We start from the raw sequence: 25,895 nt of genomic DNA on the forward strand, positions 1-25,895 counted from the left end.
AGAAGGACTTTCATGATGCCAGGCTGCAGCAGGTGGACCACAGCGCAAGGAAGGCCAGCAGCTGAGTTGCACCTTAGGAAAATCTGAGAAAAGCCCCAGAAATCTTTGGAATCATCTCGCTCTTCCTTGTCTCCATCTCAGCCATAACCACCCTTCGGTCAAGGCTCTGACTGACAGCTGACAACTAGATTGTGTAATTAAGCCATGCAATTGCCCTTGAGACAGTCATCCTGCAGGAAAATGCTGGGCTTGAGCCACAGCACCTGCCTAGGTGGGCATGTTCCTGTCATCATCAGAAGGCAGAGCCCACCTTCCCCTCTCCATCCATCCTCCTCCACTGTTGGGGGGGTGGTGGGGGGAAAGGCGAGGGGCATGGGGACCAAAACTCAGGTGAACTTTTATTTGATTCATTCTAATTTGCTTCTTCCTCCTTGCTAAGATTTACCTTAGCAAGTGAGACAATTAACATTTGCTCAGGAAGCTCTATTCCCCAAACAGTCAGATCTTGGAGAAAAGACATAATGTGACAGATAGTTTGTAAATGGATGCTCCCTCTCTGTAGCGTCTTCCTTACTTCCCCCCTTCTCTGTCCTCTCCACTTTCTCCCAGTCACCACCCGCTCCTTCCATCTGTGGAAGAGGAAACCCTTTGACATATCTGTGAAACAAACAAGTTTCTTCATTTCTTCCTCCATGTTTCTTTATTTCTTCCTCCATGTTTCTTTGCACTAGTTTTTAAAACACGTTTTCACAGCAGATTGTTTTGGTGGGTTCAGGAACATACTCTTTAATTCTCAGCCCCCAACCTAACATTTCAACCAGGGATTCCTTACCTTCTTAAAAAAAAAGTGCAAAGTAAATTTCTCCAGTAAAGAAAGACCTAGTATTTTCCCAGTCCTTCATTCAAACAGAGGCCCCTTAGACAATATTTACATCTACATGTGGGTGAGTTGGGACTGTGCTTGGGGCAGTTGGAATAAGAGATGCATTGATAGATTCCAGTAAGGCTTGTGGGCATCGAAGAAGAGTAAGGATGGTGTAACTTGGGGGACAGGCACTGGGTTTCTGAAAAATGTCTAACATTTATAGAATATTCATGTGAACCTGGCATTGTGTGGAATGTTCTACAGATATCATCTTCTTGTTTTATCTTCGTAACCACCCCACAAAGTAGAAACTAACTTTCCTGATTTACAGATGAGGAAACTGGGACGCAGAGAGGTAAGGGATCTGAAATCACAGCTGATCAGTTTTAGAGCTGAAATTCTAACACAAGCCCTCTGACTCCCTGCCCTGCCACTCCTGTGTGTCCAGGGACCAGCAGCGTCTGGAGCTTGTTAGAAATGCAAAATCTCAAGCCCTGTCCTAGACCTTTTGAGTCAGAGTCTGCACCTTAACAAGCCCCCAGACAATCAGTGTACACATTCTAGTGCTGTTCTTGATCGCTAAGTATATTGGCTGCCCTGAGCATAGGTTTTTATTCTGATGCTCCTGGGACCCTGTTTTTCACATACCTGAGGGGAAAATTTGAGTAAATGGCTCCTATGTAAACAGTAGGAATATGTAAAAATTTTTTTTCAAAAAAACAATTTTTTTTTTTAATAGAACAGAGTCTCATTCTGTTGCCCAGGCTGGAGTGCAGTGATGCAATCACAGCTCACTGCAGCCTCAACCTTCCAGACTCAAACGATCCTCCCACCTCAGCCTCCCTAGTAGCTGGGACTACAGGCATGTGCTACCAGGCTGCGCTAATTTTTTAAATTTTTAGTAAAGATGGTGCCTCCCTATTTTGCCCAGGCTGGTCTTGAATCCTGAGCTCAAGTGATCCCCCTGACTCAGCCTTCCAAAGTGCTAGGATTACAGGTATGAGCCACCATGCCCGACCCTACAATTTTTTTTTTTTTTAATTAGTCAGGCATGGTGGCACATGTCAGTAGTCCCAGCTGCTTGGGAAGCTGAAGCAGGCAGATTGCTTGAGCCCAGGAGTTTGAGGTTACAATAAGCTATGATTGTGCCACTGCACTCCAGTGTGGGCAACAGTGAGACACCATCTCTTTAAAAAAATTACTTTTCAATAGTAATAGAAATAATACACACTTAATACAGGAAACTTGGAAAATGAAGAAAACATAAAAGTTCCCTCATAAAAATACCATCCTGAAGGCCAGATGTGGTGGCTCAAGCCTGTCATCCCAGCACTTTGGGAGGCCGAGGCAGGTGGATCATTTGAGGTCAGGAGTTTGAGACCAGCCTGGATAACATGGCAAAACCCTGTCTCTACTACAAATACAAAAAATAGCTGGGTGTGGTTGTGCGTGCCTGTAATCCCAGCTACTCAGGAGGCTGAGGCAGGAGAATCGCCTGAACCCGGAAGGCGGAGCTTGCAGTGAGCCAAGATCATGCCACTGCACTCTAGCCTGGGTGACAGAGCGAGACTCAGTCCAATATTTTCTCTACACATATGTGCATATGTGTGTGCGTGTGTGAGTGTGGTGTGTGTGTGTGTATATATATATGTGGGGATCATTTTGTATGTGTACATTTACATCCTGAAATTTTTTCTCTTCATATTTTCAGGATGAGCATTTTTGAAATAGTTAAACTGATGAATACACAAGCTGCTTTTTAAGGCTCAGACTCTGGATCAAAAAGTTCTTTCCATCTAGTTTTGATTCCTTCAGCTGCAGTTTTAGAATTCAGATGGGGGCTGGACACGGTGGATCATGCCTGTAATCTCAGAATTTTGGAAGGCCAAGGAGGGCGGATCACTTGAGCTCAGGAGTTCAAGACCAGCTTTGGCAACTTGGCAAGACCCCATCTCTAAAAAAAATACAGCTGGGCATGGTGGCTCACGTCTGTAATCCCAGATACTCAAGAGGCTGAGGTGAATGGATTCATTGAGCCTGGGAGGTCCAGGCTGCAGTGAGTTGTGATTGCACCATTGCACTCCAGCCTGGGCTACAGAGCTAGACCCTGTCTCAATAAAAGAATTAAAAAAATAAATACATAAATAGAAACAACAGTAAAAAAAAAAAAAAGAAAGAAAACAAAAACCAATAATTCAGATGGGAACTGCCCTGTGTTTGAGTATTTCAGTGGTGGACTCCATGCTTAGAGAAAGAACTGCATGGGGGTTGGACTGAAGGCCGACCCAGGAGATTCTTGGGGTTCAGCAGTTCTAAGTCTCTGCAGAGGACCCATGTCTGTTCTGGGTGTTGCAACACCTCTCTTAATAGTAGCTTTGACCTTAGGGACACAGAATGAGAAGTGGCATTCCATATATGCAAGCTCCTTCAAAATAGGAATTATGTTTTTTTTGTTTTTGCTTTTGTTGATACATCTCTATGCCCCAGTGCTCAGAACTTGGCCTGACACATAGTAGGTATCAATAAAGTTGATGGATGAAGGCCGGATGCGGTGGCTCATGCCTGTAATCCCAGCACTTTGGGAGGCTGAGGCAGGCAGATCACCCGAGGTCGGGAGTTTGAGACCAGCCTGACCAACATGGAGAAACCCTGTCTCTACTAAAAATACAAAATTAGTTGGGCATGGTGGCTCATTCCTGTAATCCAAGCTACTCGGGAGGCTGAGGTAGGAGAATCACTTGAGCCCGGGAGGTGGAAGTTGCGGCGAGCCGAGATTGCACCACTGCACTCCAGCCTGGGCAACAAGAGCATCTCAAAAAAAAAAAAAAAAGTTGATGGATGAATGGATCAATAAATGAATTAGTGAGTGAATGGATGAATGAATGAATAAAGTGGAGAAGGTGGACAGGTGCCTACTGACATGAATTAGACATCTTCTTACAATCCCACTTTGGCCTCAAACAGCTGCTCTCCATGCCTCAAGTTCCACCATGAGATTATTTTTTCCAGCCAGTCTTTTTTACACTTTTTTTTTTTTGCACCAAAAGCAAGCATCCCTCGGAGGGTTACCTGTTTCCATTAAACAGCCTTTGCAAATACATTGATGCTGGGATTTTAGGAAGGGGATTTCCTACAGTCTGGCATAGTCAATACTGTTCTAGGTAAACCAGCTTCCTAAGCCAAGTTCTCTGTCCTTTTAAATATTTATAAAGCAATTGTGTGCCCATCGAGGGTGTTTTCCACAGGAGCAAGGAGACTTTGCCATTAAAATCTCAGAGAATGGAGAGCAGAGAGGTCAGTCAATGGACTCTTCCCAATAAAAATTCTTTATGGGTGACATTGTTCCTCCTGGCAAAGATGGAATAATCTGGCATGGGAAAGAGTGTAACCCCACAACTTGGAGACTTTCTCTTAGAAGACTAGTAAAGAGCAGAACTTGCTTCCTCGTGGTTGTCACCTAAAGAGCTGACTTAGAAAAGATTTCTCCATAAGGGCATAGCCTAGGGCGAGCCCAGGTTTACTAAGCCACCTTTCTGTTTAAGTGTCCCCTCTACCTTGTTCAATTTTCCCTAACCCTGCTTTATCTTTCTTCATAGCATCTCTCAACACACGATATTCTATATATTTGTGTATTTATCTCCTTTCCAACTAGAATAAGACCCCACAAGAACAAGGATGATTGTTTAGTTTTATTCACTGCTATTGTTGAGTGCCTAGAATGTTGCCTGGATCCTATTTTTTTAAGTGAATATTGAACAAATCTTAAACAATAACAATGGTATAATTTATTTTGATTTTCTTATAGTTTCATCACCAGTCTTCCAACACAGTATCTCTCTCTTTTGTTTTTTGTTACAGGGCTTTTTATTTCAAAGGAAAATCCAAACTCAGAATGACTACGTGGTTGTAAATAGATTCTGAAGGGTAATAAAACATGTAATGATTTTTTCATTTGCTCCACAAACAAGGCTGTGTAATAGCTGGGATCTGATTCTGCCTCGTGTGCCTAAATTTCCTTGTTTATTTTAAGAAGAGCAAAATACCGTGTGTGTGTGTGTGTGTGTGTGTGTGTGTGTGTGTGTGTGTGTGAACATCTAGCATTGTCATTTCAGGTTTAGCCTCTGGATTTGGGAACTGAGTACAAGGATCTAAAGGTTAAACACCAGAGTTCAGAGCACTCAGGAATTTGAGAGATGACTTTTCTTAACTTGACTTTTAGAAAATATTTGAAAATCCATTTAATCGCATGTAAAACTCAACGGATACATCCTGTTTCAATTTAGCTTACATTAAATTTTTTTTTGTCTAACTTCAGAAACAATGCAACAACTTTGTCCCGATAATTTTCTTTACTTCTTTGTGTTTAAGTATGTAACTTAATAAATGGCACTTGTCAAACTACATGCCCAGGAAGGAGGAAAGCAAACTTTATGAACTGCACAAATGCTGATGATTATGCCCCTGAAATGACCCTTCACAACCTTAGTCCAGCCCCTACATCAATATTTCTCAAACTTCACTGTGCAGAAGAGTCGCCTAGGGAATCTTGTTAAAAGTGTAAATTCCTGAGCCCCACTCATAGTGATCTGGATTCAAAACATTTTGGGGAGGGGCTAGAGAGCAGCATTGAAATGCTAGCATTCTGAGGGTGTCTGGCACAGCCTCCTCCTGAGAAGCCTGATAGATTGTAAACCACCGGCAGGCGGGAACCACACTCAACATAAACCACAAACGCTGCTGGTGAGGCAGCTCTGCACAGGGAGGTGGCTCCTGAAAGATGTTCATCATTAAGACAGTTCTTTCTCTTGGACTGTTCTGCTGGGGCCTAATAAAGGTGTCTCCCCAGAAAGGAAGACTGGTAGAGGATTGCGGAGACACCCAATGATATTGTACTTTAATAGAGACAGATTCAGAATCATTCAACATCTCACAACTCTCTTTTTCTGACTATAGCTTCAAAAGATGATTCTTTTTCACTTTATCAAGTTAAGTTTTAGGATGACAGATTCATAGTGACACTTTTCTTTTAAAACTTGAGAATGGTCATGGTGGCTCACACCTGTAATCCCAACACTTTGGGAGGCTGAGTCAGGCAGATCGCTTAAGACTGCGAGTTCAAGACCAGCCTGGGCAACATAGTATCCCATCTCTAAAAACAAGGAAAAGTTAACCGGGTGTAGTTGTGCACACCTGTAGTCCCAGCTACTGGGGAGGCTGAGGTGAAAGGATCACTTGAGCCTGGGAGGTTGAGGCAGTGAGCCATGATCACTGCATACCAGCCTGGGAGACAGAGTAAGACCCTGTCTCAAAAAAATAAAAATAAAAATAAAAATAAAAAGCTTGAGAATGTCTTGATACCCAATCAGTTATTAAATAGGCCCCCACTGTTTATTTCTGGCATTAGAACAAGGACAAGGAACATGAAGGTAGCTCTGCCATCAAAGGAGTCTAGTTGGTGATTTTATAGGATTGGAGGAACTCAGTAATGAGAACTCATATACTCCAAAAATTACTATTTTCTGTGAAAATTATTCTGTTAATACTTTTCATGGGGGTGGTATAATGTTATGTTGGCTTCCCCCACCATTAATCCTATCCTCCATTTTTATTTTTTTAAAAAGGTGCAAGTCATGCATATCCATTCATTGTTTTAAAAAAACCAACCAAACAGAAATATAGAGTCAAAAGAGAAAATCCCCTTCAATCCCTTTCCACTTCTAGCTCCACACCCAAAGTATCTATGGTTACTAGATTGGTGCATATCATTTCAGGCCATTTTCTATGCATTAAAAAAGGTGTCGGGGGAGCCGGCATTAGGAACAGGAAAAGAGTTGATGTCCACTTTGATCCCCAGAGCTATTGCTAAACCATGCCACCTCCTTCCTCTTGCAAATACCTAAACAACTTTGGAAGGGCTTGACAGCTCACTCTACCCCCTGGCATCACCCCACACAGCCCTCCACCAGCTGCTGTGTCATTGCACTTGCTTCGTGGAGTATTTAATCTCCCGGCTTACTGTTTTCCTTACATTTGAGGCCTGTCCTCACTGTTGGTAATGTTGATACCCACATCAGGAATCTTCAGTACTCAGCCTATCAGTTTCTTGTCCCCACCCCAGTGCCTGCTCCCCTGCTTGCAACTTTGACTTGGTTGCACCAGCCATTTCACCACACATTCTACTGTCAGGCTGTCCCCTGTCCTCTTCTGCCTCCTCACAACATGTCTGCCGTCACTCTGTTTGCTCCTTTCTCTTGCTTGAAGACGCTAAGCTCTTTACCTCTTGAAGGCCTTTGTGCTTATTTTCTCTCTGCCCAAGAGGGTCTCTGTATAGCTCCCCACTCAGCTGAATTATTTGAATCCTTCAACGTCTCCTAAAAATGTCACCTTTCAGAGCAGCCTTCCCAGCCTGCCCCAGAGTGGTTTCCCCAATCACCCCCTTTCTTTGCCCACTTTATTCTCTCATAGAGCTGATCACAAGCTGTGGTTGTCTTGTGATGTATTCATTGATTTGTTTGTTGTCTAGCACTCCCACTAGAACATTACCTTCACTGATGAATCCCCAGCCTCTACCCCGGGGTCCACCACATAGCCATAAGTCAATATATTTGTTGAATGAATGAAAGAAGTGGAATCACACTAGATGTGACTTTTTTGTTTTCTACTAAATACAGTTAGAGGTCTTTCTATGTCAGAATATATAGATCTGTCTCTTAAAAAGCGACTGCATTGTTGCAGACACTGCACATGTATTACCACATGTAGTTAATCACGTCTGAATTATTGAACGTTTGGGTTGTTTACATTTTGTTTTTCACTGTTGAAAAAAACTGAGGCAATAAATTTCCTCCTACACGTATCTTTGTGCATGTGTGCAATTATTTCTGTAAATTAGATTACTTGAAGTAGAATTGCTAGGTCAGAGACTATGAACATTTAAAATTTTGATAGGCATTGCCAAATTGCCTTCCCAAAACAGCTTTGCTATCTTATATCATCAAGAGCATATGAGAGTTCCTGCTTACATACATCTTCACCAATACTGTATTTTATCAACCTTTTAAACTTACCAATTTGATTAGCAAAATTATCTCATTTAATTTTTACCTCCCTAATTGCTAATAAAACTAAGTGTTTCTGTTCACAGGTTGCCTGCATTTCTTTTTCCCATTAATTCCCTATTCTTACCCTTTGCTCAGTTTTTGTTGTTATTTTTGTTTTGTTTTGTCTTTTGAGAGACAAGGTCTCACTCTGTTGCCCAGGCTGGAGTGCAGTGACATGATTATAGCTCACTGTACTGTCAACCTTCTGGGATCAAGGGATCCTCCCACCTCAGCCTCCCAAGTAATTAGGACTAAAAGCATATGCCACCACACCTGGCTTTTTTTGTTGTTGTTTTTAGTGGAGATGAGGTCTTGCTATGTTGCCCAGGTATCCATCAGGAAACTGACAGAAAACTCAGTTTTGCTCAGTTTTCTATCAGGATGTTTGTTTTTCATTTATTGACTTGTAGGCTCTCTTTGTATATTATGGATAATAGTGCTTTCTTTATATAACTTATGAATGTGTTCTCCAGGTCTATTATGGGTCTTCTAACTTTGACTTTCTCTGAGGAGACTCACGATACATAATTTAAGGCTTTCTTCTTTCTTGTATTAATTTAGATGACTCTCTTCCATGCTATTGATTTTCCTGAAGTATCTGATAATGTTTGGGTGTCTGTTTCTATTTGTAGATGATGGTCTAGATGGAATGGTACACTCCTTGTTCCCCTGACAGCCAATGCATGTTCTTATGAGGTGAGCCTTTGCTCCAGAAAGAGGTGAAGGGACAGGAGGCAGCATATGCAACCAAGTGGTCTCTCCTCTCCAGTGTCTCCTAGATATGGAGCTACCAGGTCCTGGTGGCAGCAAAGGTTACCTAAGGCACTATCCAAGGAGTAGTACACCCAATACCACTCAGGGAGTTTCCTGAGGGGAACTTTCTTTTTATAACTAGGTCCTCACAGCATTTCCCAAGGGGCATATTCCAGAGTTAGCCTCTGAAGGGGAGGGCCTAGTTTTGCTGCCCTTTCATTAATGATCTACTGGACTACCCATTGCTCACTCCTTCCCCTGGCTCTGCCTCCTCTTTTCTTAGGGTTTTTCCTTGGTTCTGCTGGGAAATTTTACTTTTGTGGGGAGCACTTTCTCTGGGTTATATAAGGCTGAGTCCTTCAGTTTCATAAGATTTTGCTGCTCATCCCACCTCTGTTCCTCACTGTTCTCTCATCTCTTGGTGGCATTCCACCCAGCTCCCAGCACTGCTGTTGGTTAGTGTCATTGTTATATTTCTTCCGCCATTTCAGAAAGATTAAGTAAGGAAGAGATATACACACATGTTTAGGCAGCCATCTTGAACCAAAAGCCCCTAGAAGATGTTGAAATTTTTAAATTAACCATTTTTACCTAAAGTAGAATAGGGGATATTTAAAAGTACAATTATGGGGAAGTATAACCATAGCTAAGTTTTTTAAGTAAAAAAAAAAAAAAAAAATCCAGCTTCAGGAATAAGATGGAATTACTTAATAGGAATCCCTTTTAGCACATTTTCCAAACAGCTGTCCCACCTAAACCCTTATCTACATTACAGTCTTCCGACCTCACCATGGGTTCTCAAGTCTGTGGAAGTATAGTCACTGATGCTACCTGGATTCACAAGGAATCCTTGAGGCGTGACCTTCCTGAGGAGCAGAATGGCTGACATGGGGGGCAAAGCTGGCACTTCCATGAGAAGATTCCTACCAGATTCTTGTTTCCCTCGAGGCTGGGATTCTAAATCTGCTTCATTTCTATGTCCACAGAACCTGCATAGTGCCTGGCACTGAATAGGTACACAAAATACCTCTCAAATTTGGCCATTGAATTTATGCCCAAGTTGCAGATTTGTGAACAAAGTAAGTGTTGTTGTTTTAAGTCACTAAATTTGGGGGTTATGTTTATGTAGTAATAGATAACTGGAATAGACACATTCCATTAGCTTAACGGTAGAAAGCAGGTCTCTCAGAGAAAAGGACAGGGGTTGGGGAGATTATTGGGTCTGAGGAGGAATGTGGGGCTGTTCTGGAAGGCAGGAACTGGTGACCGGACAGTTTGGGTCTGGGGCAACCAAGAGTGTGCATGAGGGTGCTGGGCATGAGGAAAGATTGTTGACAAGAGGAGGAGGTGCCCATTTCAGGCTCATAGACTGAGGAAGCAGTTATTCACTTACCTTGAGCAGAGACATGATGCCCAGTTCTTTCTATTAGAACAGCCAGCATTTATCAAGCCTTTTTTATGTGCCAGCCACTTGATAGTCTTCCACATACATGATCTCTCATCCTTGCAACCACTCTAACAGTAGGTATTGTTTTATCTCATTTATTGCAGTTAGGGGGACATTGAGGCTAAGGGACTTGAAGCAACCTGCTTAAGGTTATGAAAGTAGGAAGTGGGATGGGCACGGTGGCTCCTGCCTATAATCCTAGCACTTTGGGAAGCCAAGGAGGGCAGATCACTTGAGGTCAGGAGTTCGAGACCAGCCTGGTCAAAATGGTGAACCCGTCTCTACTAAAAATACAAAATTAGCTGGCTGTGGTGGCAGGCACCTGTAATCCCAGTTACTCAGGAGGATGAGGCAGGAGAATCGCTTGAACCTGGGAGGTGGAGGTTGCAGTGAGCCAAGATCGCATCACTGCACTCCAGTCTGGGCGACAGAGCAAGACTCTGTCTCAAAAAAAGAAAAAGAAAGTTGGAAGTGGCAAAACCATGATTCAAATAGGACTCTGTTTAATAAAACCACTGTTCATTACTGATCACTTTTGACAAGTTACTTGCTGCTCCTAGCCTCAGTTTCCCTGTTTATAAAATGGCAATAGTAATAGCTCTCATCTTGTGGGGAGGATTAGGTAAAATAAGACATGTTAGGCCTGTGCTGTCTGGTATGACGCCTACTATCCATATGTAGCTGTAGAGCACTTGAAATGTGGCTGGTCCAAATTGAGACATGCTCTACAAGTAAAATACACCTGTAATCCCAGCATTTTAGGAGGTCAAGGCAGGTGGATCACCTGAGGTCAGGAAGGAGTTCGAGACCAGCCTGGCCAACATGGTGAAACCCCGTCTCTCCTAAAAATGCAAAAATGAGCTGGGCATGGTGGTGGGCACCTGTAATCCCAGCTACTCGGGAGGTGAAGGCAGGAGAATCACTTGAACCCGGGAGATGGAGGTTGCAGTGAGGCAAGACAGTGCCACTGCACTCCAGCCTGGACGACAGAGCAAAACTCCACCTCAAAAAAAAAAAAAAAAGAAAAGTGTTCGTAGACTAGGACAAACAAAACACAAATAAAAAGAAAAAAGATAAAGAAAAAAAGTTCATAGACTTAGTATGAGAAAAAGATTGCAGCTGGGCATAGTGGCCTGGGCCTATAGTACCGTCCCGACTACTTGGGAGGCTCAGGCGGGAGGATTGCTTGAGCCCAGGAGTTCAAGGCTGCAGTGAGCTGTGATTGTGCCACTGTACGCCAGCCTGAGTGACAGAGCAAGACCTTCTCTTAAAAAAATAAAAATAAAAATAAAATTGCAAGTCTGTTTTCTGCTGCTGTAATAGAATACCACAGAATGGGTAATTTGCGTAATTTATAAACAATAGAAGTTTATTTGGCTCACAGTTCTGGAGGCTGAGAAGGCCAAGACTGAGGGATTGCATCTGGTGAAATTCTTCTTGCTGAATCATATCATGGTAGAAAGGAAAGCAAGCACATGGGAGAGAGATGGGGGACTAAACTTCATCCTTTTATCAGGAGCCCACTTCCAAAATAACTAACCCACTTCCACAATTAACTGCATTAATCCTAGGGCAGAGCCCTCGAAACCCAATCACCTCTTAAAATCCCCACCTCCCAAGACCATTACATTGGCAATTAAATTTTAACATGAGTTTTGGAGGGGACATTCAAACCACAGCATAAACTATCTTATTAACTTTTTATATTGATTACATGTTGAAATGATCATTTCTGGTTAAATAAGACATGTTATTAAAATAAATTTTACCTGTGTCTTTTTACTTTTTAAAAATGTGGCTGCTAGAAAGTTTTATTACATATGTGGTTGGCATTATATTTCTATTGCACACTGCTGAGTTAGACACTTAGAGTGTGAACACTATGAGGTGGCCATTATTACTGAGACAGCTCAGCTTAGTATGTCCCACACCAGGACTTTCTTTTGCAATTCTACCAAATTTTTTTTTTTTTTTTTTTTTTTTTTTGAGACAAGGTCTGGCTCTGTCACCCAGGCTGGAGTGCAGTGGCAAGATCTCGGCTCAGTGCAACCTCTGCCTCCTGGGCTCAAGCGATCCTCCCATCTCAGCCTCCTGAGTAGCTGGGACCACACGCATGCACTAACGCACCTGCCTAATATTTTTTGTATTTTTTGTAGAGATGGGGTTTCACCATGTTGCCCAGGCTAGTCTTGAACTCATGAGCTCAAGCAATCCACCCGCCTCAGCCACCCAAAGTGCTGGAATTACAGGAATGAGCCACCATGCCTGGCTCTACCAATTCTTTTATTTTCTTGGGTTGGAAACTTTGTCTATATGACCTCATTTTCATTCCTATAATAATCATTCTGCAATTTTATGATTTTTTTTTTAAAAATCTTTTTTCCCATATTTGTTGACTTCCTTTCAGTCTGTCTGCAGTAAATGGTAAAAATATTACATGGAAAGGGCTCATGGGCTTTTCTACAAGGACAATAAAGAAAGGAAATCTGGGAAGTTAGCACCAGACTTGACAGGAGGGGAGACCCCAAGAGCTGGAGATAGTGTGTTCAAACCAGGTTGCAAAAAAAAAAAGAGCTGGGGAAGATGGTGCTGGGGGAGAGAGGAAAGGAAAGTGGTCTTACTTCTTGGGACTTGGGGCAAGGTAATGAAGACATGGGCTCTTCCCAAGAGGAGGGCCTAGGTACACTTCTGTTAAAGTTTATCCTAAAGATGTGTTGTCTCAGAACTTCCCAGTTGGCATTCTGGCCTCTGGGTGGAGGGCAGCTGACTGCCCTATGCTGACCTGGCTCCTTCCTGCAAATCCAGATGAGCCACTGTGAAAAATAAATGAAACTACCTTCTGCTCACACCAGGCTCATGGTTGGCATGACAGATTTTCAGTAAGGACCTATGGATTCAGAATGAGGGCTAACGTGAGATTTTAATATAAAATGGAATAATGGTTCTTTCCAAATCTGAACTAACAATGTTAAAACTCAGCAGCAATGCATTGCCACTTTAGAATGAATATAAATCTGACTTTTAAGCATCAAGTTGACATTATGTTAAGCAACATTAAAATATTTAAAAGAGTCTGCATCGGGAAACTCTGAACATCATTACTCCCTCCTGTTTCACAAAGTTTTTAAAGATTTGGGCTCTTTTTTTTTTCAGTGTGATCATAGGAGACATTGCTCTGGTTTATATGTTCAGGCTGCTCATTCTAATTCCCTGACACTAGCAGAACAAAGTAGACTTTTCTCAAATGAATCATTCCTTACAGAAAGAAATCACATGCTTTCCTTGGGAAATTTGCAACCTCACACTCAGTCCCAGAGGGACAAAGGATAATGATTTCATGTTGTCTGGCTACTTACTCCCTAGTGGTTCTGAAACATGGGTTTTCCTTTGAAAGGAAAGATGCCTCGTCCTTTTTAAAAGATATCACAAGGCTCTCTGTGGCACAGTTCAGCCCTGGCGTCCACCACAAAGACATTTGTGTGTCCTTTTGGGGCTTTGAGCCAGGCATACAGTCTGCCCAAACTTTCTGCCCATCTGCTACATGGAGGGCAAGGTGGTTCTGCCAGGCCACATCAATAGGAACACTGCTCAGGAACAAAGACAGCCATTGCTCCTGTCCCAAGCTGTGGGTGAGCTGCCTAGGCACAAGCCTCAGGCCACCCCATGCCTGAGCCTGGGCATTTATATACAGCAGGGTGAGGTTTGAAAAGCCAGTATAGACAACTTAGTTTAACAGATGGAAGGATAGTGTATGGTCTGACAAGTGTGCGACATGGGGGCTGAGGAGGAATGTCTCCTTTGCTGAAGTAACCATGAAAGTGGTGGTGAGTTTTATGGGCTCAGCAGAGGAAACTTTGTAACCGTACCTGAGAAAGCGACTTCCTTCTCCCTGACTTCTTTGAATCCCTGCCAGCCCAAAGTTCAGGATCCCCATGGAAGCCCCCACATCAGGGAAGGTTATTCCTCTTAGAAGTTATGAAAATTGGCAGCCAGGCGCTGTGGCTCACACCTGTAATCCCAGCACTTTGGGAGGCCGAGGCGGGCGGATCACGAGGTCAGGAGATCAAGACCATCCTGGCTAACATGGTGAAACCTCGTCTCTATTAAAAATACAAAAAATTAGCCGGGCGTGGTGGCGGGCGCCTGTAGTCCCAGCTACTCGGGAGGCTGAGGCAGGAGAATGGCGTGAACCCGGGAGGTGGAGCTTGCAGTGAGCCGAGATCGCGCCACTGCACTCCAGCCTGGGTGACAGAGCAAGACTCCATCTCAAAAAAAAAAAAAAAAAAAGTTAAGAGAATTGGCTTTGGAAAGAGTTTTCACAGTTCCAACCTTGGCTCAGCTATTTACTGCCTGTGTGGCCAAATTGCAAGTTGCTCAACATTTCTTTTAGTTGAACCTCTGACAGATTCCTACCCTAAGATGAGGATTCAGTGCAGTCAATTATTTGGGAGGTGATGGAATGGATTAGGGAAGGTGGAGGGAAGGAAGCTAATAAGGGTGCATTTTAAAGCCAGCTACCACAATGGGCAGCTGAAGCTTAAACCTTCAGGAAAACTCTGGGAAACAGAGTAGAATACACAGCTTACAATCATTCCAGCCAAGTGGAGAGGGAGCTGGGATATGTATATCCCCACACCTGGTAGGCACAAGTTAAGGGCTTCCTGAGGGGGCAGTGAAGACCCAGACACTTCTGTTCTGTCATGTTCATGGACAAAGCCCAAAGGCAGCTCTCACAGAGACGCAGGAGATGGCCAATGGGAGCCGGGCTGGGGTGCACCAAAATGGTAAAGGGATGTGGGCAGAACAATGGCAGCATCTGCTATACTCTCGAAGCTTCATGTACTGTTTTGAAAAGTGAGGTCATCATAGTTTTTATCTCATAGGAAGGATGATATATATATATATATATAAAAGGCCTGCTAAGTCCTCAGCATAAGGAGCAGCTTATAGCAGCACTTGTTAAATATTGGTTATTATTACTGGAACCACTCAGCAGTTTTTGCCCTAGGATTTTGTTTGCAGTTTTGCCATTTCTTTTATTTTCTTGGGAGTTCCTGACTTTTTGCCTACAGCACAAATATATAGGTCCAAAGAAAGAGGTTGTGGCTTGTTTTCATTTGTCCAGAGGATGTTGAAGATACCACTGTCACCTTTTAAGTTGAGATGCAGCAAGTCAAAGATACAGGGTAGCAACCGGCAAGATGTGTCTTCTGCCTTGGCACCCTTCCACTCGCCCAGTAGTTGAGTTGTGAGAGGATGCTGCTTAGGGCCCAGGGGGACCAGCCCCTCATTTATACACTGGGAAATCAAAGAGTAGAAAAAGCTGTCTTTGCTTGCAAACAAGAGAGCGCACCAGTAGTTGTGTCTCAAATAACCTGCAAAGAGGTTTGGCCAGGGGAGGGATGGAGGTGGCTTTACATTTGCCGTGGGGATTCGCAGTTTCTTCACAGTAGAGTTTACAAAGACTTGGCTTAAATGTCATGTGTGTGTGCACACACACGTGTGTATTATACTGTATACAGATTCTCCTTGACTTATCATGGAGTTACATGCTGACAAATCCATTGCAAATTAAAAATGTAAGCCAAAAATGCAAGTCAAAATGCATTTAATACACCTAACTTACTGAACATCATAGCTTAGCCTACCCTGCTTTAAATGTGCTCAGAACACTTACATTAGTCTACTGTTAGGCAAAATCATCTCACACAAAGCCTATTTTATTTTATTATTTACTTATTTATTTGTTTTTAGAAACAGAGTCTTGCTCTGTCACCCAGGCTGGAGTGAAGTGGTATAATCATAGTTCACTGCAGCCTCAAATTTCTGTGCTCAAGTGATCCTTCTGCCTTAGCCTCTTGAAGTAGCTAGAACTACAGACATGTGCTACCATGCCTGGCTAATTTTTGTAGAGATAAGGTCTCCCTATGTTGCCCAGCCTGGTCTTGAACTTCTCAGCTCAAGCAATCCTTCCTCTTCAGCCTTCCAAAATGCTGGGATTACAGGCATAAGCCACTATGCCTGGCCAAAACCTATTTTATAGTAGTTTTGAATATTTCATGTAATTTTTTTTTTTTTTTAATTTTGAGTTGGAGTCTTGCTCTGTCTCCTAGGCTGAAGTGTAGTGGTGTGATCTTGGCTCACTGCAACCTCCGCCTCCCGGGTTCAAGCGATTCTCCTACTTTACTTAGCCTCTCGAGTAGCTGGGATTACAGATGCACGCCACCACATCCAGCTAATTTTTGTATTTTTAGTAGAGACGGGGTTTCACCATGTTGGCCAGGCTGGTCTCAAACTCCTGACCTCAGGTGATCCCCCCGCCTTGGCCTCCCAAAGTGTTGGGATTACAGGCGTAAGCCACCGCACCCAGCCCCCATGTAATTTATTGCATAGTGTATTGAAAGTGAAAAACAGAATGGTTATATGGGTATTCGAAGTTTCTACTGAATGCATATTGTCTTCACACCATTCTGAAGTAAAAAAATCCAGTAAGTGGGCCGTGCCTGGTGGCTCACACCTATAACCTTAGCACTTTGGGAGACTGAGGCAGAAGGAATACTTGAGCCCAGGAGTTTGAGACTGGTCTGGGAAACATAGTGAGATCCTGTCTCTACAAAAAATAAAAATAGGCAGGCATGGTGATATGTGTCTGTAGTCCCAGCTACACAGGATGCTGAGGTTGGAGGATTGCTTGAGCCCAGGCAGTCAAGGCTACAGTGAACCATAATCATGTCGTTGTACTCCAGCCTGGGTGACAGACAGAGTGAGACCCTGTCTCAAAAAAAAAAAAAAAAAAAAAAAAAGTGAAACCATTATAAGTCAGGGATCATCTGCATATATTTTATCTTATGAAAGGGAACTGGAACTCAACATGCCTTAAAATTTTGTATATAGAGTTATTTATATATAATTGTTTCTGGATGGGATTTATGAGTAATTTTTTTCTTTTAATGTGCTGCAGTCTACATTTTCTACGATAAACATGCATTACTTGAGCAAAACAAAATGATGACTTTTTTTTTTTGGAGACAGACAAGATCTCGCTGTGTCACCCAAACTGGAATACGGTGGAACAATCATGGAACAATCATAGCTCACTGCAGCCCCAAATTCCTAGCCTCCAGCAATCCCCTCACCTCAGCCACCTGAGTAGCTGGGATTATAGGCACGAGCCACCATGCCTAGCTCAATAATTACTATTTTTAAAAAAACAACATCACAACTAACAGATCTAGAAATGTAACCAGGCCTTAGGAGTGCCAAAGGCTTATTTTTTTAAATGAAGTATTAAAATTCTTTATCTAAAAAAAAAAAAAATGTAACCAGGCCTGAGAGAAGGCAGGTTGAGAGCAAAGAAGAAGCATTTGGGTTTTTTTTCAGTTTAAAAAGCAATGACGGCTGGGCTTGGTGGCTCACACCTGTAATCCCAGCACTTTGGGAGGCTGAGGTGGGTGGATCATGAGGTCAGGAGTTCGAGACCAGCCTGGCCAACACAGTGAAACCCCATCTGTATTAAAAATATGAAAATTAGCTGTCCATGGGGGTGGGTGCCTGTAATCCCAGCTACTCAGGAGGCTGAGGCAGTAGAATCGCTTGAAACCGGAAGGTGGAGATTGCAGTGAGCTGAAGTCGTACCACTGCACTCCAGCCTGGGCAACAAGAGCGAAACTCCATCTCAAAAAAAAAAAAGCAATGACTTGGCTGGTCACAGTGGCTCACACCTGTAATCTCAGCACTTTGGGAGGCCGAGGCAGGTAGATCACTTGAGGCCAGGAGTTTGAGAACAGCCTGGCCAAGCTGGTGAAACCCCGTCTCTACTAAAAATACAAAAAATTAGCTGGGTGTGGTGGCGTGTGCCTGGAGTCCCAGCTACTCAGGAGGCTGAGGCAGGAGAATTGCTTGAACCCGGGAGACAGAGGTTGCAGTGAGTGGAGATCATGCCACTGCACTCCAGCCTGGACGACAGAGCAAGACTCCATCTCAAAAAAAAAAAAAAAAAAAAAAAGCAGTGACTTAAAATACCCACTGACCACCCTCCTCTGGGCTGCCTGCTCTTGTGTCTTCATCAGGTATGTGGTGGTGAGGATGCCTTATCTCTTCTAGATAAGGCACTGAAACGATGATGGTGCAGTGTATTTATTAGAAACTGCTGCAAAATTGTTAGAAACTGAGCCTATAATCTTTTCAAATATCTGAGATTTTACACATATATATGTTATTCTTTAATTCTACATTGTATTTTTACCATTTTCCCAGTACTCAAAATTAATAAAGCAACACAGTATGATAAATACTTAGGAGTTGCACAAGAAATATATTTTTGTCAGTATGCTTCTCCCCCTCCTTTTGACAATTCACACTGGGGACAGTAAAGATTAATCACACAAGGGAAAGTGAATAAGTGAAAACAAGTCCATTGGCAGTCACATAACAGCAGCTTAACTGTGCCTCCAGGTTGGGTACTTATTTATCATTACTCTTTCAGTATCCCTTTTAATTCAAGTTTTATTCCAACAATTCAAGAATCAGTCTATTAAAATATTAAACTAAAAAGAAAAAGCAATTATTATGCCAAAGGCACAAAATATTGAAATAGGTTTTACAACAAAAGTCTGTGCATGAGCCTATGTGTTATTATTTCAGCTCTTTGCTCAATCCAGTGGAATATTCTACACTCATTAGCTCTAGTGTTTATAAGAGAGTTTAACAAGTGCTTGGTTTTCATGGCCAACATGATTACGCTCTGTCTTTGGTTCTCATACAGCTCTCTTTTGCATTCAGCTTACAGAATTTGTTTATTTATTTGAGAAGGATTCTCACTCTGTCACCCAGGCTGGAGTGCAGTGGCGCAATCTTGGCTCACTGCAACCTCTGCCTCCCGGGTTTGAGCAACTCCCCTGTCTCAGCCTTCCGAGTAGCTGGGATTACAGCCACCCACCACCACACCCGGCTAATTTTTGTGTTTTTGGCAGAGATGGGGTTTTGCCATGTTGGCCAGGCTGATCTTGAGCTCCTGACCTCAGGTGATCCTCCCACCTCGGCCTCCCAAAGTGCCAGGATTACAGGTGTGAGCCCCCTTGCCTGGCCAGAATTGACTTAAAAACATAGCTAATATAAAGAACAGACTTGATACTCCAGAGTTTGGGGGCTTTAGAACCTGTTTCCCTGACAGAGCAATGAGTTCTTTGAAGGCAAGGACTATTCTATGCACTATAGCTTTATGTCAACCCTGGACTAAGTAGAGATTGAATGAATGGCTGAGTGATAAAAATAGCAGCTGGCACCAAAAAAATGATTTTATGAATTAGTTTTGTTAGACCTTAGAAATAGCATACACTATTTTTTTTTATTTTTATTTATTTATTTTTTTGAGATGGGGTCTCGCTCTGTTGCCCAGGCTGGAGTGCAGTGGCACAATCTCGGCTTACTGCAAGCTCTGCCTCCCAAGTTTACGCCATTTTCCTGCCTCAGCCTCCCGAGTAGCTGGGACTACAGGCGCCTGCCACCACGCTCGGCTAATTTTTTTTGTATTTTTAGTAGAGACGGGGTTTCTCCTTGTTAGCCAGCATACACTATTGTTAAGTACAAAGAAGAAAAAGGCTTTGCAGTGGAGAAACCTGGCAGACACCACCTAATCCAAGTGATTAAAGTGGACATAATCAGTAATGGGACAGATTGATGTGATGCATGAAGAAGGACAGTGTCAATTCTGGGGTATTCCTACAAAAGATGCATAACCGGACTCTACTCATGAGGAAACAGTAGACAGACCCAAAACAAGAGACAGTCTGCAAAGCAACAGGCCTGTACCCTTCAAAAATGGCAATGTCAGGAAAGAACAAAAAAAAATCAATAAAAAACATTTAAACACTGAGAGGTGCTTCCAGATTAAAGAAGAGTAAAGAGACTTGGCACCTAAATGTATTTTATGATCTTGGATTCTAAATTGGCCAGAAAATTGCTTTAAATAACATCATTGAGAAACTGGCAAAATTTGAATGTGGACTGTAGCTTAAATCATAGTATTGCATGAATGTTCAATTTTCTGAATTTGATCATTTTCCCAGAATCATATGAGATAATGTATTTGTTTTTATGGTGTACATGCTGAAATATTTGGTTGGCATAAATGGTTCAAACAAACATAGAGTACCACAAGTCTAAGTGCAGTTTTACTTTTTGAGACAGAGTCTTGCTCTGTCGCCCAAGCTAGAGTGCAGTGATCTTGGCTCACTGCAACCTCCACCTCCCGGGTTCAAGCAATTCTCCTGTCTCAGCCTCCCGAGTAGCTGGGATTACAGGCGCCTGCCACCATGCCCTGCTAATTTTTGTATTTTTAGTAGAGACAGTTTTCACTATGTTGACCGGGCTGGTCTTGAACTCCTGACCTTGTGATTCGCCTGCTTCAGCCTCCCAAAGTGCAGGGATTACAGGCATGAGCCACCATACCCGGCCCTACTTGCAGTTTTAAGAAATTGAGGTGAAATTCACATAAGATAAAATTAATTATTTTATTTTATTTTTTAGAGACAAAGTCTTGCTCTGCCGCCCAGGCTAGAGTACAGTGGCGTGATCATGGTTTACTGGGACCCTTGTATGTAAAAAGAGGATAATGTCTATTTCATACAATAGTTTTGATGGTTGAAAGAGAATATGAATGTGAACCTCAAACTCCTGGGCTCAAGTGATCCTTCTATCTCAGTCTCCTAAGTAACTGGGACTACAGGTGCGTGCCACCACCCCTGGCTAATTTTTAAATTTTTATTTTATATAGAGAGGGAGTATTGCTGTGTTGCCTAGGCTGAACTCAAACTCTTGGCCCCAAGCAATCCTCCCACCTTAGCCTCCCAAAGTACTGGGTTATAGGCTTAAGCCACCATGCCTGGTCAGATTAACCATTTTAAAGTGTACAATTCAGTGACCTTTAATACATTCATGGCTGGGCATGGTGGCTCACGCCTGTAATCCCAGCACTTTGGGAGGCTGAGACGGGCAGATCCCGAGGTCAGGAGATCGAGAGCATCCTGGCTAACACGGTGAAACCCTGTCTCTACTAAAAATACAAAAAGCCAGGCGTGGTGGCAGGTGCCTGTAGTCCCAGCTACACGGGAAGCTGAGGCAGGAGAATGGCATGAACCCCAGGAGGCAGAGCTTGCAGTGAGCCAACATCGCGCCACTGCATGATCTGTGTGACAGAGTGAGACTCCGTCTCAAAAAAACCACAAAAAACAAAAAACATTCACAATTTGGTGCAACCACCACCTCTACGAACTCCAGAAGAAAACCTCAGACCTATTAAATAGTCATGTCCCATTTCCCCTTCCCATGAGTCCCTAGCAACCGCCAAGCTATCTTCTATCTCTATGGATGTACCTATTCTGGGTATTTCATATAAATGGAATCATGCAATATGGGGCGTTTTGTGTCTGGCTTTTTTTACTTAACATGTTTTTGAGTTCCATCCTCACTGTAGCGTGCATCAATACTTCATTCCTTTTTATAGTTGAATAATATTTCATTGTACAAATGTACCTATCTTGCTTTTATTGAATAATATTTCATTGTACAAATGTACCTATCTTGCTTTTTCATTCATCAGTTGATGGGCACTTGGGTTGTTTCTACTTTTTGGCTATTATGAACAGTGCTACTATGAACATTCACATACAAGAATTTGTTTGAGCGCCTGTTTTTAATTCTTTTGGTATATAGCTAGGAGTGAAATTGCTGTATCATATGGTAAATATATATTTAACTTTTAAAGAAACTACCAAATTGTTTTCTAAAGTGGCTGCATCATTTTACTGTTTGTACTGTCCTTACAACTCTCCTCAAAGTCTAAAATTATTTCAAAGTAAAAAAAAAAATTAGTAAGTGCACACTCAGGCAGAAGGACACCTAAGTGCACAGAAGTAGGGAAGTGATGAGTGAGCTTCATCCAACAGGCCAGACCTGCGTGTGAACTCAGATGGTTAGAATGACTGGCATAGGCAGCTTAATGGAAGATTCCAGAGTGAAAATTTTTGTAAAGGATGACACAGTTTAAAAGTGCTATTAAAGCACTTCCATAACAAGAAACCCAGCCCCAGGCAGGTGGAGAGAACCCATGTGCCCAGCCTTTCTCTTCCCCTTTGGGGGCATCATTAGCAGCTCTATGGGTGCACAATCCATTTGTTGACTACATGCATGAGTGAGCATGGTCTCCCTTTTATAAATGGGCATCCATGGGAAACTGAAATTTTCCTTACAGAAGTCTGCCTGATTGTTAGTTTTGATGGTTAAAAGAGGATATGAATGTGAAAGTTCTGCAAAGTCATAAAGCACTGATAGACAATGAATGAGGATTATAACTAAGGCCTCTACATTCGGTTCACACCATTGTTAGTTCCTCTTCCTCCTGAGAATGTGGTCCCCCAACCAGCCACTTGGTACTTTCTGGGAACTTGTGAGAAATGCAGAGTCTCAGGTCAACCTAGAAGTCTGAACCAGAATCTGCATTTCAACAAAATCCCCAGGTGATTGGCAGGCCCATTAAAATTTGGGTAATGCTGCTTTAATGCAGAGATACCTAAACTTTTCTAACTATAACAACCATCTGGGACTACTTATTAAATAATTCCAGTTCCCTTGCTTCCCTTAGTGGAGATTAATTCAATGACTCTATGGTGAGGCCCTGGAATGTGAATTCTCCAGATGAGTCTCCTGATCAGAAAAGTCTGTTAAGCAATACTTCAAATGCATAGCTTTAAAGGAAAAGGGGAGCCTGGTGTGGTGGCACATGCCTGTAATCCCAGTAACTTGGGAGGCTGAGGCAGGAGGATCCCTTGAACTCAGGAGTTCGAGGCTGCAGTGAGCTATGATTGCACCACTGCACTCCAGTCTGGGCAACAGATGAAGAAAATCTCTTAATAAATAAATAAAGTAAAATAAAGACAAATGGGGAGGCCGGGCACGGTGGCTCATGCCTGTAATCCCAGTACTTTGGGAGGCCAAGGCAGGCAGATCACCTGCGGTCAGGAGTTTGAGACCAGCTGGGCCACCATGGTGAAACCCCATCCCTACTAAAAAAAAAAAGTACAAAAATTAGCTGGGCCTGGTGGCGCTTGCCTGTAATCCCAGCTACTCGAGAGGCTGAGATAGAAGAATCGCTTGAACTGAGGAGGCGGAGGTTGCAGTGAGCCGAGATAGCGCCATTGTACTCCAGCCTGGGCGACAGAGCAAGACTCCATCTCAAAAAAAAAAAAAAAAAAAAAAAAAAAAGAAAGGAAGACAAAGTACAAAGGGGGAAATCTACCTCCTGGAGAGACGAGAGACTGTAAGATACCATTTTGCATGACTGGATGTTAGTTCAAGGGTCTCTGAGATGCACTGTTTCTGGAGGACTGCCAGGCTCAGGGTCAGGCTTTCTCTCATCTCAAAGCTTTGCCTGTGGGATGCCTACAATTTCAGCATTTTGAGGGGCCAAGGCAGGAGAATAGCTTCAGCCCAGGAGTTCGAGACCAGCCTGGGCAACATGATGAGACCCCGTCTCTACTAAAAAAAAAAAAAAAATTAGCCAGGAGTGGTGCTGCACACCTGTAGTCCCAGCCACTTGGGAGGCTGAGGTGGGAGGATTGCTTGAGCCTGGAGACAGAGGCTGCAGTGAGCAGTGATTGTGCTGCTGTGCTCTAGCCTGAGCAACAGAGTGAGACTGTCTCAAAAAGAAGAAGAAAAAGGGCCAGGTGCAGTGGCTCACGCCTGTAATCCCAGCACTTTGGGAGGCCGAGGCAGGTGGATCACGAGGTCAGGAGATTGAGACCATCCTGGCTAACACGGTAAAACCCCGTCTCTACTAAAAAATACAAAAAATTAGCCTGGCGTGGTGGTGGGCGCCTGTAGTCCCAGCTACTTGGGAGGCTGAGGCAGGAGAATGGCATGAGCCCAGGAGATGGAGCTTGCAGTGAGCCGAGATTGCGCCACTGAACTCTAGCCTGGGTGACAGAGCGAGACTCTGTTTCAAAAAAAAGAAGAAAGAAGAAGACAAAGAAAGCTAAAGCTTTACTGATCCTCTGCTTTATGCCAAACGCAGTGTTCATCTTTCATCTGTCTTCTTTCCTGTGTCTCTCCATGTTTTCTCCTTTTCTGTCTCTCTGAGAACACTTGCGATTGGATTTAGGGCCCACCCAGATAATCCAAGATGATCTCATTTCAAGAGCCTTAACTTAATTACATTTGTAAAAATGCTTTTTCCAAATAAGGTCACATTGACAGGTTTCAGGGGTTAAGATGTGGACATGTCTTTTGGGGGCCATAATTCAGCTCACTCCATGAAGCATGGAGTGCTCCTTATTTCCTCTGCCCCAGGAGAAAGGCGATTTGTGCTAAGAAGATAGGTAGACAGAAGGGAGGACTGGAGAACAGCTCTGCTCTATCATTCTTCCTCTAGCTGTTCCTGCTTCCCAGGATTTCTCTTTAGTCCCAACTTCATGACCCTCAGCTTTGGACCCCATTGTTATGGGGAGGTCTTTCCAGGTTTCCCAATTCAAATTCCCAAGTATTCAAAGGTTGCTGGCCCGCCTGAGAAAGTACTGGTATTAAGTTAGGCGTCTCTCCCTGATCTGATATGTTGGTGTCTTGGAAAGGTGGGTAGGGTGGGTAGCGCCACATGATTCAAAACCTGTCCTCCCAGCCCTGTTCGTTCAGTGTCTCCAGTGAGCTGGTGGAGCAACAGCCTCCCTTAGAAGGAGCATATCTGAGCAGACCTCTCTTGCACAGGCCCTTGGAGGAGAATGCAGTGGAATCCTGGGTTTCACATTGTACCCAAGCCTGTGTTCCATTTATCAAAGTGCCAAACTCCCTGTAAGGTAGTCACACTTTTAAGGGGACATACAGCATGAATCCTGGGGTCACATTCTAAGGAGGCTCTGGCAATGATTTAATCATAGTAGCAGTCCTATTTGTTGAGCACCACTTTCATTTTCTCCTTTAATTTTTTTTTTTTTTTTCCTAGATGGAGTCTTGCTCTTTCGCCTAGGCTGGAGTGCAGTGGCATGATCTCAGCTCACTGCAACCTCTACCTCCTGAGTTCAAACGTTTCTCCTGCCTCGGCCTCCCGAGTAGCTGGGATTACAGGCTGGCGCCACCATGCCTGGCTAATTGTTTTGCATTTTTTTTTAAGTAGAGATGGGGTTTTGCCATGTTGGTTAGGCTGGTCTGGAACTCCTGACCTCAGGTGATCTGCCCGCCTTGGCCTCCCGAAGTGCTGGGATTACCCGCGTAAGCCACTGCGCCCGGCCTTCTCCTTTAATCCTTATAACAAAGCTGCAAAGGAGTCCATTCTATGGAGAAGGAAGTCGGGGCTAATAGGGGCTGAATTACTTGCCCAAGGTCACCTGGCTCCTAAGTACAGCACCAATGAGTCCAGTCTTCTCCACTGCAATTGCTCTGTAATGGCTGTTCCCATTCATCCTACACATTAATCACTCCCTATGGAAATCATGTCAGAATTAATTGAAAGCCACGGGCACTGGGAGAAAAGGGAGGCCTGGATTTTATAGAGCCCTGATTTGGAACGATAATACACATAAGTATAGGGAAATGGATGTGTGGAGTAAGTGCTGGGGAAAGTTACCCACTCCAGCAGAAGCATTTAGCATCTTACATTCTTTTGCACAGTCTTTTCTTGTCTCTGGTATCACTGAGGGTTTGTTGCCTATAAAAATGTGAGGGAAATTAATTAAAAGTATTTATT

The sequence above is a fragment of the Pongo pygmaeus genome, chromosome 2 (genome assembly GCF_028885625.2).
Source record: "Pongo pygmaeus isolate AG05252 chromosome 2, NHGRI_mPonPyg2-v2.0_pri, whole genome shotgun sequence".
Lineage (NCBI taxonomy): Eukaryota > Metazoa > Chordata > Mammalia > Primates > Hominidae > Pongo > Pongo pygmaeus.